Genomic DNA, 14,823 nt, shown 5'->3' with positions numbered 1-14,823 from the left:
ATTTTGGTTTCTGATTTTAATACTTTCTGTTACAATAGAAATCAATAACTTACACGACAAGTTTTATTTCTCTATCTGGTTTCTGCTCCCAGGTTTCTGCTCCCAGGTTTCTGCTCCCAGGTTTCTGCTCCCAGGTTTCTGCTCCCAGGTTTATGCTCCCAGGCCTCCCTTGTCTCCCTCATACACCTCAAAAGCAGAAATGGTTTGATCCTCCACAAACATACGTTGTCAGTGGATTTCACTAGTTTTGATTCTAAAATGAGTTATAAACTAAAATCAAGATTGTATTAGTTTCATGTTTGTGTAATATTGTTTTTCTGAATGTTTTCCTGTCATTTTTCTGTATCCACGTGTCCATTGAGCGACACTCACTGGACTCCTGTATTTCACCCTGTACACCTATCTATCCATTCAGAATACGTTGTGAGTTATCCTGCCTTTCTTTTGAATGACATACAACACGTGTAACCATATGTGTCCCAGGGAATCTGCACAGCATTCCCACTTTTCCAGTCTCCAAATCCAGTGGCATGGCTCGTAATTGGCTCATTTACAGCTTGCCGGGCGACCTCCTCTGAGGTTTCGGTGGGCGTCAGCCGTGTTTTGTGTCTGAGCCGCGCAATTTGTGGCATAGAGCGCGATCATACTGTAGCGACGATAAGCGTTAGCCATGCGTTGCTAAGGTCGGGCAGCCCTTATTGAGATTTCCATATTCTTGCACCTTCTTGTCTCTACCGAGTCTGCTTGCTGAAATACATCTAAAAACACCTTTTTCCAGTGTGTGGCAGTGAGCTGAGATCAAATGCGACCACACTGGCGCTGAGGCAGTGGCGCACCATTGTAATTCGCATTCGGTTGCTAACATAAAGCAACTTTTCAAACCTGCATCCATTCCATTTGGCTTCTCTTGTCATGGTAACTAAGGACAGCTGTGATTCAAAGTAAGACAAAACAAGCGCTAAACCCCGAAGTTTTTTAACGGCCATTTGTGTCACGCTAAAGGGAGCCACCTGTGTGAGAGTGGGGCTGGAATCTCGTAAAGTGAGTCCCTTTAACGATATTTCTTATAAGACGTTTAAGAGCCAGTGCCCCTGTGTCTGTTCTTTAAAAGCCTGAAGTAAAATTTTTGATGTTACTGAAGACTATGAAAGGCATTTTCTTCAGCTTTCGGCTGCACTCGGACTGAGGATCTCTTGTCCCCATCCCTGAGGCAGTTGCAGTTCTCCTTCTTTAGTGTATAATTGACCCGTAGCTCATAGTGTGACCCACCCTTGCGATCCATGGTATGGGCTTGTCTGACCAGGACCCCAAAAGTGGCGGGATGCGGGAAACCCACCCCGCTGGGGTCTGACCAGGTCACTGGGGTCAGCTCATCACCTTCTCCTCTTCTGTGTCATTTCCACCCCCTTCCCACCCCCTCCTCCTCATCCCCCGAGTGGATGCTAGTTTTGGGTTTCGTCCCAAAGGACTGAGCTGAGCCGAGGGTGTTTCCCGGAGATCTGAGACCCCGACCCCTCTGTCTCCTTCATTTCCTGACTGACACTGAGCAAGCAAAGGCTGCTCAGTCCCCCCCCCCCCCCTCCCCACTTCTACACGCTGGCCCCTGTGTTTCTGACACCCCCTCAGGTCCTGCTTAGGCCCCCAGATTATCGTTTCCTGTGTCAGCGTGCCAGGTAAGCTCTCCCGCATTGTTTTGTCTAATGCATTACATTGCTGCCATTTTTCACATTCAGTGGAGGCAAAGGAAATCAGAGTTCTTCTCCGGTTCACGGTGTCATTTTTTTTCTTTTACTGAAAAAGCAGCAGTTTAGGTTGATTGCATTTAATTGATTTATCTTGCAGACACATTATTCCAAATTGACAAACAATTGAGGAAGTTGGGTCAGCCAGGCCCAGGAACAGCTGGGGGTTAAGCGCCTTGTTCGAGAGCCCAACAGTGAAATGATTTTGCCAACCCTGGGATTTGAACTGACACCCTTCTGATGATGGGCACAGATTCTGGCACTGTTGGTTATTGTGTAGTTTGCTGGAGGAAAGTGTTCCCCATTGTCATAATCCTGTTTAAGCCGCCTTACGGCAACTCACATATGTCCACAAACATGGTCCTCTGTTTCCTTCGCCGGGTGCCTTTTCGCTCCCTTGCACAGCCATGCCTCGCCTTCTGCCCTGTCCACTTGCACACACCAAGCCCTTGATGGGAGCAACGTACGGAGACAGGAGTCTCTCTCAGGGGAATGTGAAACACCGGGGCTGTCAGCACTGGCAGCTGTGTGATTCATTTTCCACGAGTGAACGAGCCTCACGGGCAGATGTCCCTCTAAGACTCTCCCCCCGAGCTTTGTGAGGACAGTGTGTAGCACAATGAACTGTTGCAGGAAATCCCAAGAGAACACATCTGAAAGTGATCTTGTGTCCCTGTTCTGTAGTGGAAGGTAGCGGATGTTTGTCAGCCTTTCATAATCACTGGCATTAAAGGAATATTACAGAAAAGAGATGTACAGTGTTGGTAACTACTGACAATGTCTGGGAACGTAGAACTATGATTAATTGAAAGACCATCTCTTTGGTTACTTATCTCTCCTTTGCTTTTTATTTGATGATAGATAACAGATATTTTGATGAGTGAAACAAAGTTGATAAATATGAAGATTGAACATTTGGTTTTTATTGTCAAAAAATGCATAGCAGGATACTTCTGCACATGTGCTTCCTCAGAAAAGGTTTTGGGCTGGAAAATCCAGCATAACCAAGGATGAAACAAACATAATCAGTCACATGGAATGGCCATCACCATCTTAAACCTGCAAGTAAATTTTGAGTAGGGTATGACAAATACTGGCATTTCGTTTATGCTGCACCCTGTCCTGCGTCCTGTGCTTGCTGAAATCAGCTTCAGGATCACCAGGACCCTGTACTGGACAAGCAGATTATGGAAGATGGATGGATGGATGGATGGATGGATGGGTGGATTAACATCAAGAAGTCTGAGAAATTCTACCAATGGCAATGAGGGTGGACTGCTGTGGTTTTTACAGCACTTGTGTGGACTGAGCATGTAAAATAATTAAGGAATGAATCGGACATGTGTGGGTTAATGTTCAGTCAGGAAGACATCTGTGTTATGCAACTGCTTGGTCGGAGTGCTGGGTTTTACAGGCTCTTGAGCAGAGGAGGGCGAGCTGAGCTGCTGATTATTACGTTATGCAGCTTGGCTGCTGCTTCCAACCTTTGATTAAACAGTAAAACCTGAAGGACAAACAAATGTGATGCCGGCACCACAGAGCTCCCTGTTGCGGCGTGCAGCTTGTAACACCTTGTTTCAGAAACAGGCGGACTTGCTGAGAACTGCAGATGCGTGAACGTGAAAGCGGAGATTGCCAACATAAACATCATAAAATGAGAAGACCACCTTGGAGCAGTTTCCTTACAAGTCACATATGACATTCAGGGGTGACTGTGTTGATTATGTCATTGGTATTCAGGCCTGGTGAAACATCATATATTTACCTTTATTTATGTAACAGATGCCTTTATCTAAAGCGACGTACAATAAATCCATCCTTCTCCACCAAATCGGCCATACTCACTAGATTTGCCTGCGCCAAAAAAAAAATAGCTTGTGAAATAGTTTTACTTCTGCTTTGTTTTTTGTAAGTTTGCAATTAGTCTTAGGAGCAAAGAAAAAAGTGTCAGTATGATTTTAGTGTTTGTCAAGCATAACCTGAAGTCAAAAATTAAATCAAATCTATGGTTCCCCATCAGGACAGTTTATTTAGATTCCCTGAAAACCGTGACCTCTCTTGGCATCCTGTCCCAAACCTGGTTTCTGTGATGTGCACATTCTCAGTTCTCAGCACCAGCTTTGCCACAACACTCCCTGTACCAGAAAAGTAAAAGTGGATGTAAGGAATGAGTCATTTTCCTTAAAACTGTGCCCTTTACTTTCTCATAGTCCTGCAGGTTGGCAGAGGGCAGTAATAACTGGAGTATAGAGTCCAGATGTCACCCCTTTTAGGCTTCTGTTCCAGCCTGGATCAGGCTCGGTGACATGGGGGCTGGTCTGTAATTACCTGCTGCGGTCCTCCCCACTTACGTGCGGCTATTGATTTATCTGTTCAGCGAGAACTTCCCTCTGCTCCACAAAACAAAAAACCTGGGAGAATCGCTCAAAGGGATTTCGGTCTTCGGCTCATCAGCCGTGATCTATGCTTCTTTAGATTGTAACTTTTTTTTGTCAAACTAATGTGTCATGTTATGCCAATGGACATTTCGTAGTCGATCGCCTTTAATACAGTTGCGGTAACTAGGTGGAGAGAGTGTGTGGGGGGGGGGGCATGCTGCATCTTTGCATGGGGGCACATTAAAACAAAGGCACATTATTCACAACTCACAGAAACTGGCATTACATCATGGCACGGACCTTTCTAGAATGATCGCCACCTTGCTTGTATCCCACCAGGTCCCCATTGGGACAAACACTGAAAATTCAAATGCATTATGTACGGCCTTTCTAAAGACAGTCATTATGTTTATTACACGTTTTTACGCTCCATTGAATGAATCACCATGCAGCGCCTCGCCTCCTAATAGCACTGAGGTTTATTATTTTGAAAAGCCAGCCTTTGTTTGCTTGAATAGAGCTTGGTATGTCAGAAGGTGCCCTGTGGGCAAGCTTGCTGAAACCAACCCAGGGTCTCTCCTCAACCTCTATCAAAAGATCTCTCCTTCACCCATGCGAAAGGATGTAGCAGATGTCAAAGGAGCCTGGATGTAAAAATTCCTCGAAATGCATGGGGTTCTGTTGGGGTGGGCTTTCATGCAAAGGTCAGCGCCTTGGACGGGATTTAATCCGTGCGGCCTAATGCCAGGGTGATGTTATCTTCAGGGGGCTCACCAGAGCATTTAAGGCGGGAGCCAGTCAACCCAGGACAGTCCTGTATTATTAAGCACAATAACAGACCAGCCTTTCAGTTTTCTGAAATATCAGAGTTGGGTGGGTGAAGCCATGGACAATGAGATGGCATCTCGAATCCACCAGAATGAAATCTACACCGCAGAACTGCAGAACTTCTACGGATGAAAGGAGGAATGACACACAATGCTTCTGATACAATCAAGGCAATCATTCGTATCTGCGGCCGCATCTGTAGACTCCTACATTCTGTTCGGCTGTAGTTTTGTTCCTCACTATGCAGCATCACTGAGGTTGTTTATTTGGTAGGGGAATATGGGGTAAATGTCAGAGAAAAGAATATGTGCTTCTCTGAGATCATTCCTTCAGGTGAACAACCAATGAGGAAGATCAGCGTGAAAATGTGTAGACATTTATCTTTGCCCGCCCCACCACCCCCCCGCCCGCCACATCTGCCTATTGATGGCTAGACCAGAATGACTGGCCACCCCCCCCCCATAGCTGGATTTCACAGGCCGTAAAAGCAGCTATTAAAATGACTCACAGCCCCCCCCCCCCGGACGACCTCTCCGCATGGGGGTGACTGGGGCCGCCTTGGCTCTGGTGCCAGAACTCCCTCATGTCCCATGTGAACGATAGCCAGACCCAGAGTCACCATCGTCCTGTTCCCCACACGGGGGGCGACCCTCAAGGTCGCAGCCACATGCAATGCTGGGCAGGGGGTAGAGCCGTGGCGTCGAAAGGAGAGTTTGCTTTGGAGGCTACAGAAGGTGCCTGAACGATTTGTGGACCATTGTCTGTGTTCCTCAAAGTGTCTAATCCATCACCGTCACCATGATGTAATCATGATGGTGAATGGTATAGCCCTAAATGGTATAGCCCTAAATGGCAGTTTCTGTAATTCTGGCTCATAATTTGACAGATTCTGAGACCGTAAGATGAAGGATTTGGTTGCCGTTTTGCCTTTAGTTGAATATTGATAGGATATTTGTAAACACAGTGAGGAGAAAGAGTAAGGGGGGTGTAAGGGGGTGTCGGGTTTTTGGAAATCCCCCCCAGTGTGAAGTCACCCAGGTCTCACCCTCTGCTGTCATTGTTTCCTTCACAGATCTAAAAAACTGTCAGGAAAAAAAGCACCAGCATGTACCTCTGAGGCTACAATCACTTGTCACTAGGGATCTACTCTCAAGGGTCTTTTGTTCTGCTAATGCATTTAGTATTTTCTCAGCTCAATATGATTTATATTGATATTTGTTTAATATAAGCACCAAATGTACAGAGAGCAGGATTAAAAAAAAACTCATGTATCTATATGGTCTGATGGTATCCTGGCAACACAAAAACACAGCTTCGTTTGTAATGACATCACAGAGTACTTGTTTTCAGCCTTGATGTGTTGATGCATGCTGCTCCTTAAATGTGGGGCTGCTGTAGCCAACATTGTCTGAGTGGCTAGATGGCTGCCCGTCTCATCTCACATGGTCTGAGTTACTTATAAAGAGCTGACATCATATAGTAGGGCATAAAATTACAAATGTTATGATGTTGACAGAGAGGAATCTGACTCGTCCGTCTGTTTTTGTCAGGGGGATTTGGTACATTAACTCCCATTCAGCTGCTAACTGTAATTATGAGACATTATGAGGGATGAGGAAAGAGGGGGTGTTTAGGGGGACTTGGATCCCACGGAGTAATAATTTTTGATAACGTGCATGTGTTGTGGGTAAGGCTGTTTGTGTAGTAGCTGAATTACAGTGAAAAGCCCCCCCCATCCTATTTTATAAATTTCAAGGCAAGGTCATGTGTTACATTTGAGCTGTTGCCGGTCACTGGTGGAACCTGCTGGTTCGGGTGATGTGCACAGCTGTATTTGGGTGTAGCGGTTAAGGGTGTGGGATGGTATCTCAAAGGCAGCAAAACACTGCGCCCTTCGCCCACCTGCCCCTCCGAAACCTCACAGCAAAATAACCAAATATGTGGACGAAGTGCAGTGAAGATGTACACGCCGCCTAACAAACTGAACGATATTGAAGCAGTGGCCATTTTCAAAAATCCACCTCATCAGCTTTGAATGTGACAACCCAACAAATGTCTTCATCTTCATTCTGGATGTAGTCCAGAAAAGCCTATACTTCGCAAGCTCCTAATCCCACTGTGGGGACTGGTTTAGACCAGTTTGTTTAGGGTCACATTCTTTAGCAAAACCCCTTTAAAATCTATAAGCGCAGTAGTGATTGCTAATTCTGTCTCACTTGAAAAGCCTGCCAGTCCTTCCTTGAAATTCCTATAGTTTCAGGTCTTTTTAAAACACAGAATTAATCTTTAGAAGCTAACAGGGAGTGATTTTTTTACCTCACTGCCAGTATTTGTACTGCAGTGTTTTACAGCTTTGGATCTACGCTATGCGCTTCGGTGCACCTGTTTCTAGATGATTTTACCATACTTTCATATTTCTCTTGTACTTATTTTTTGATACATGGTCATTTGACTGACATCATGCCATCGGTAACCATCGCATACCGTTGCATACATTTTTGTAGATCATCTGTGTGTAAATAGTGTCAAAGGTAATCTCCTGCAAATGCTGCTTTAATTATTATCAGAATGGATTGAAAATGATGACAGTAATAATGAGAATGTGGAGTTTGATGACAACAGTGATGTATCAGGGGTGGAAATTATAGAAATCAAGGACAGCATTTTAGCACTTATTGAAGAAGAAAAGTTAAGTACTAAAACGGATAAGCAATTTTGCTTTGACCGTGGTACAAATGAAATTGATCACCGAATATGGGTTAATTTTATGTATGACAGCCAAATTACTGTGGGGAGAAAAATCCACCCTAGGTTAGCTAATATATGACTTTTTCGAAGGTTAACCTTAGATGGTTAATTGTATATTTTTATGTACTGGGCCAGTACATCAATTATTTGATGACAACCATTTTCTTGTCAAGCATTTATAGGTATGTCAATAAATTACAACATTCAAACGTCAAATTCTTACTGTTTTTGTTCTCAGGAAAAAAACGTTTTAAGAGAGACCTTCATAGCGCTTCATAACAACCAATGTTATTGTTCTGCGGAGCTGAACTGTGTGAGATTTCAGCTATTTGAAATTCAGGATAATAAATAAAAAGCCCTTTATCTTTCAGATTAAGGCAGTTCAGTTTTGCTTAAGGTCAGGGTAAGACTCTTTTTTTCATGTTCAGGTGACCAAGTGGGCCAAGCATAAAGTTGATTGAGCTCCAAAATCACTACTCCCCCACCAGACACGCACGCATCCAGTCTCCCTTCATGTGGCTGACGTTCACACTGAGGGGTGTAGCTCACGCTCGCAGGGACAGTTGACCCACATTTCTTCATTCTGCTTTTCGATCCCCAGAATCTGCATGATTGGCAGGGCTTCAGAGAGGTTTTTAAAGAGGTTTTGGCGCTTTGGTGCAAAAGTGCTTGTTGAAGGTGTTATATTTATCCTGCTTGTGATGTCATGGATTCAGTCACTTCTCTGTGACTTTGGATGCCATGCTGCATACAGTATACGATGCCAACATTGCTAACTTCTCTACTCTTCCCAGCACACTGCCCCTGTACTCCATCATACACAGATGCACAACTTCTAGGACATGGTCAGTCTGTAGGGAGCAGAGAGCAGAGTCCTTCCTGGTCATCAAAGCAGTGGAAATTCAAAGTCATCTGTTGGAATTTTGATTTGATTTGTGGCATGCCAGTAGACTATAGCATTACTACATCCATTCATCCATTTTCCAAACCGCTTATCTTTCTGGGTCACAGGGAGTCTAGAGCCTATCCCGGAAGCAATGGGCACGAGGCAGGGAACAACCCAGGATGGGGTGCCAGCCCATCGCAGGGCACACTCACACACCAGTCACTCACACATGCACTCCTATTTAGCAACTCCAATTAGCCTCAGCATGTCTTTGGACTGCGGGGGGAAACCCGCATTACTGCATTTTATATGTTATTTATTCGCCATACAATGCATTCTAAGCAACATACATTTTTTGAGAAAGCTGAGTTAGACTGTCCCTGGAGCTGTTGGGGGCTAAGGGCCTTGCTCAGGGGCCCAATGAAGGAATTCCTCTACATTCATTATGAGAAATGTAGTTGAGTGATGTTAGTGGTCTTGAATTTAGAATATCTTTCATCACCTTTAGGAGCAATTCGAGACCAGAATTGGGAATGTAGGGTTATGTTGAGATTTTTAATGATAAAAACATTGAATTTCTTTCCAAGCCCTTAAATAACTATTACAAACCGCACAATCATTTAGAAGAATCAATGTTTACTGGTCACTGGATGCCATTTATGTCATTAACATGTATATGTGTCATGCAGCTTGTAATGTTCTGCTTGTGTCTTCCTCTTGATTGGTCACCTCTGATTCTCGGGTTATGTGACCCATCCAATGACACAGGCTGACACTTCCCTAAGAGAAATGAAATACAGGTCATCATCTTATTCCAGGTGTATTGCCTAACGACACCTACACACTTATTCCTGAATCATTTCTATTTGGTAGGCATACTTGGCTGGGGGGGGGGTCTAATGCTACATTTAATGCCAAATTTGTGGCAATTGTGAAGAAAATTGTAAACTAAATGACTATGGAGCCTTAAACCTATTATGGGCCAGTAACGCAAACCACATCCTTTAAGCTGCGTATATTCTTAAGGCAAATGTCTTGATTCAGCTTTATTTAGTCGGCATTTCCTTTGATGAACTGTTATGGATGAATAAACAGGCTGTAGCCATTTTCCTGCCTCTGCTCCACAATGTACCCAATTATTCCCTTGAATAGTATAATTCCAGGGTGTGGGCTCCATTTTTGGGGGAATTCTCATGAGATTTTCTCATGTCTATTTTGAGATCCATCATTTACTTTTTAAAACTTGGACGTTCTGTTTGCGGACTGACTTACTTCTGAGTAAAAACACTGAATAGTGCAGGGCTGCGCGATCTGACCAGGCGGTTGAGCACGGAAAGAGCTTTGGATATGTTTTCTGACGTGTCTTCATGAGCTGAAATTTAGACTTAGCCATTTAGCTTGGAATTTAGAGTGGCGTAAAAGCTCACACCTCCAGGGCTGAGGGTTCAAATCCCACCTCCTGTGTGTGAATGTGGAATTAGCATGTTCTTCCTGTGCCACATTTATATTTTCCAGGTACTCTGATTTCCGTGCCCCTGTCCAAAGACAGCGTGTACATGTATCTGTCCTTCACAGAGTTGGGGAAGTTACTCACAGTAATCCATCACAGATAGAGGTTGAAAGTTCAGGTCCAGAGAGTACAAATCTATACTAAGGTTTTGTTTCAACCTACCACATGAGTACTGTGTGACTGTGACTCTTTATACTCAACTGGTTGGTTGAAACAAGGCTTTGGTGTGGATTTGTAGTTTCTGGCCGTGAACTTTCCACATCTGTTCATAATAGATAATTTTTATGAGTAACTTCCCCAACACTGGTTTTTCAGTGGACTATCATTCTATCCGGGAAGTTCCCCAGCCTTGTCCCCTATTCTACCTGGTTTAGACCCCCTGCCCATCTGTGAACCCAACCAGGATAAGAAGCTAGAAGATGGAATAGATGTATAATTGAAAAGGTTTAGACCAGGAGTGGGCAATCTGATTGGCTGAAGAGTCCTCACACCTGGGTTTAAACAGCTGACCTAAAGGTTATCCTAAAATCCTGCATACACACCAACCTTTTGTGGATAAGACTGCCCCCCGGTTTAGACACTAGGCCAGTAGCTAATAGCTGTTTGGTTGTGACACCTGCATGCTGAGTATCAGAGTAACCTTTGATAATTTATCTGGTTCATGCAAAAAAATTGAATATTCTGCTGTGTCTTTGTACAGAGACAGAGGTATTTACTGTACACGGGATGTAACTCCAGGTCTCTCTCTCATCTCATTCAGCTCATGCGGGGTTTCGAAATCTCACGCATCTGGCGTGAAACTCAGGCTCTCACACTCATGCAAGAAATCTTTAGACAAATCTATATTATTCCATTATAAACCTATAATTAGCTACATCAAAAGTGTTGGGGTAGCTTGCGAATCCTACAGACTTTTTACAAGGTGATAAAACTGTTACATACATGTAGATGGGTGTGTATGTGTGTACAGACTAGTCTTGAATTGAAAATCTCACTTCAGCCAGTTGACCAAAGTTGGCAACCCTGTCTGCATACTCATGTGACTCAGTCTCAGTTGTGGTCAGGCAAACCTGCTCAGGCTTTTCAATATACCTTCTTTCATTGCAATTTCATTTGTGTTGTTAATGGAGCGTCGCCCTCATGGGTGTGTTAATTTCTGTATTTTTTAATATGCCTTTTAAATATACCAGACTTTACTGTGCCAAAGTAAACAATTTATTGCCTTTGTGTCTACTGATGATTTGTCATTCTGCACATAAAATTCTACTTTATACATAAAGAGAAATTAGCCTTCTAGCATTTTGGGTGGGTCACATGTTGTTATTTGGTAATCCACGCTCAATGTTATTTTCGTAGTCGTTAGTTTTCAGCACATCAGTGATTTCTTAGCTGCGGCTACCCGGCGCCTGCCCTGGTAAGGCTAGACCTCGGCTTACCGCCGGGCTGAGCTGCCGTGCCTCAGTCCTCTGGTACGATCCGTTTTCCGCAGTGAATGCAAAGTGCAAATAAGAACTATATTGCAAAACCGCCTTCGAAAAACGTGCAAGTGTGTGTTTTTATTGTTGTAATTTTATTAGATCATCTTGTTTCCTTCTCCCTGCCAAGTCCGGTAAAGTCCAGCCTCGTTGTATTTTAAGACCTTTTTTTAAAAGATATTTTACCTTGGTGGGGCAATTTTAGCATTATCACTGTGAGCTTGCGTCTGTCTTTCGGTGTATGCTTGTCACCTTCACATTGATGAAATGTAGTACTAGGTATAGACGAGCCTAAGACCCAGATGTAGTTCTGGGTATAGAAGACAGTAAAGTAAATCACCAAATAAAACCCTTTATGGTAAATAACATTAATCACAAGGCACTGCTGTCAATCGAACACATGAAAGGAGCCCGTCAGTCATGAGGTAAAAAAAAGTGTGGAAAAGTTAATAAGACAATACAAGTGATTTTAAACTTAGCCTGCAGCAAAAAGAAAGAAAACAATGCCTTTCCTCTGAGGTAAGTGAAGTTCTGTAGTTGCTTTTCCTTATTGCGAGTATGAGTTGGGAGCACAACAGGCATCTGAACTACTGTACTTACAGACTGGCAACAGTCACTCAGCCCCATGAAGGATGCGTCTCTCGCTACGAAAACACACACAGTATAAAAAGCTTCCAGGCTAAATTAACTGGTGTGAAAAGAGATTTCTCTATCATCAGTTCTATAAAAGCATGTAGGTGTTTCCCTAAACTTTGAAGCATGAAACAGTGATTGCGTCAAATCATGTGCCTTGCCTGAAAAGGGGGGGGGGGGTTTGGTGGAAGTTTCCATGGCCTTCTGTAAGAGGGCCTTGTTCTGGATGGCTCCTAGTGAACGTGGATCGTTTGGTGAAATTAAACAGTCATGCGTCTGACTTTCGACCTTTGGGGTGGATGTCAGTGGTTGGTCAAGCATCGTCTAGGGAGGAGAACAAATTGAATTTACTGTCCTGTGTTACTGACCCAATGAAAAGAATTAGTGCTTAATTCACCATTACCCACAGTTCCAAAGGGGAGGGGGAATCACAGACTGGCTGGTCTGAAACATAATATATTCGGTAACGCTTTACATTAACTGCATCTTCATAATGCTTTTATATTGCATTAATGAAATGTTCAGTACACCTTAATAATGTATTCATTAAGTATTCATAAGACATTCATAAACGTCATGTATGCATTACATACATGTTAACGTGTATGTATGTTAACATCCTAACATCCTTTAAGAGCTGTAATATGATTACACTCTTATATAGACCTTTTACGATTCTGTGGCGGCATCAGTCATCTTCTATGTTGTGGTCTGCTGGGGCAGCAGCATCTCTGCTGGGGAGAGGAAAACACTGAGCAGGCTGATTAAAAAAGCCAGCTCTGTCTTGGGAGGTCCCCTTGACTCGGTGGAGGTGGTCAGGAGAACGTTGGCTAAGCTGCATTCCCTGCTGGAGGACATCTCCCACCCCTTACAGGACACACTGTCAGTACTGAGCAGCTCCATCAGCGACAGACTGGTGCATCCAAGGTGTGCGACAGAGAGATACCGCAGGTCTTTTCTTCCATCTGCTATCAGACTTCACAACAAACAATAAGAACATACCATTTGTATTGTATTATATTGTATTGTATTGTATATATTGTTATTTATTTTATTTATATTTCTTATTTTCTATTGTTTGATACTACTGTTACTGTTATATCTTAATATACATTAATAACAAACATTATATAATAATAGCAAACATTATACAATAATTGTATAATTGTATAATTATTGTATAATTAAGTAATGTTTGTTATTAATGTATATTAAATGTATATTCTATGCTCAACCATAAATGTGAGTTAGTGATTTCTCTGCCACCACAATTACACCCCCTTGTCACCCCACCCCCCACTACACCGTGAAAATACCTTGAATTCTGCTGTGGACGTGCTGGCTGGTCAGAACATGAATGCTTGTCTGTTCAGGGCTGCATTCTCCCCTTGTCTACCCGGTCACCATGGTTACGTAGTGCATCTGACTCACCTGAGGGAAGGTTGACCCCGCCTTGGCACGTGTCTGTGACTGAAGGGGGCGTGTCCTAGGCGCCAGAGTGTGACTGAAGGGGGCGTGTCCTAGGCGCCAGAGTGTGACTGAAGGGGGCGTGTCCTAGGCGCCAGAGTGTGACTGAAGGGGGCGTGTCCTAGGCGCCTGAGTGTAACTGAAGGGGGCGTGCCCTAGGCGTCTGAGTTTGTTGTTTTCCTGTCTGTGTGTGGCAAAAACCTGTAAGCATGCCATGTATAAGAGTCAGTGACGGATAAGTCTTGGCAAGAGGAGCAATTTGCAAATCTTTTAAAAACTTGTTTTAAAAGCATGCATCAGCTTTGTATGCATGTGTATTTATGTTCATTTCATGTCATTTGGAATGACATTCGCACCATTTTTTACAGATAGTAAGACTAAATGCACCTGAAAATGTCAAACGGTGTAACAACAAAGGAATGAGAAATATTACATATTATATCCACTTAGAGTACATGTAAGTGTACTCATAAAAATAATTGCTTTATTTTAAAATATTACATGAAAATGGATACTATTAGAACTATGTTTTAAATTTATATTTTATGTGTTTCAGTAATATTGAGCAGTAGATATGCTGAAAACATCATGTGTTTTCTAAATAATCTTTGACAAATTGTTGTCCCAGCAAACTATAAAACAGGTTAAAAAAACATGTTGTTACACTGCAATAAGGCTACACTTATTGTTACACTGTATATTATCAGTTAGCAAAACCAGTTGTACCTCTTGACAATGTTGCTTCTACAGTGAAATGCCATTGCTTGTTGAAGAAATTGACACTGAAAATCAATCATGACAGTCATCAAGGTGGTGTTTTATGTTACTTCAATGTTGTAAAAACAACTAACAACAAAAATCTTGAATTTATGCCTTCTATTGCAATTCCATCCATCTATCCCTCTCTCCATCCATTTTCAAAGAGAGTTACTACCCTTGGCTTGCAACACTTAGTGTCACCAGGGGTTCGTGTTTGTAATACTATTTCCTGTTATATGGATTTCTTGTAGAATATGAACAAAACTGTTCTTTGAATGATGATTACTCACCATGGCATTACAGGAAGTTACCCTGGCTAATGTACATCCCCAAATTAATTATAATATTCAGAACAATGATGTTATTTATTTTCTTTTAATTTATTTGTTATTAAATA

The 14,823-nt window shown here is 42.9% G+C and overlaps 1 protein-coding gene and 1 long non-coding RNA gene across 2 annotated transcripts in view; one reads left to right on the top strand and one right to left on the bottom strand.

Moving 5' to 3' along the window:
• Nucleotides 1–14,823, top strand: part of LOC125714848 (protein eva-1 homolog A) — a 60,972-nt gene that overhangs the window by 2,985 nt on the left and 43,164 nt on the right. The window lies entirely within an intron of this gene.
• On the bottom strand, nt 9,210–13,626 carry LOC125714851 (uncharacterized). Its single transcript, XR_007383868.1, has 4 exons — nt 13,517–13,626; nt 12,867–13,176; nt 11,754–12,524; nt 9,210–9,362 (listed from the first exon to the last, which is right to left on the bottom strand). It is a non-coding gene; the product is annotated as an uncharacterized LOC125714851 (long non-coding RNA).

The sequence above is a fragment of the Brienomyrus brachyistius genome, chromosome 19 (genome assembly GCF_023856365.1).
Source record: "Brienomyrus brachyistius isolate T26 chromosome 19, BBRACH_0.4, whole genome shotgun sequence".
In the NCBI taxonomy this organism is placed as follows: domain Eukaryota; kingdom Metazoa; phylum Chordata; class Actinopteri; order Osteoglossiformes; family Mormyridae; genus Brienomyrus; species Brienomyrus brachyistius.
This window is presented reverse-complemented; position numbering and strand designations above follow the sequence as displayed.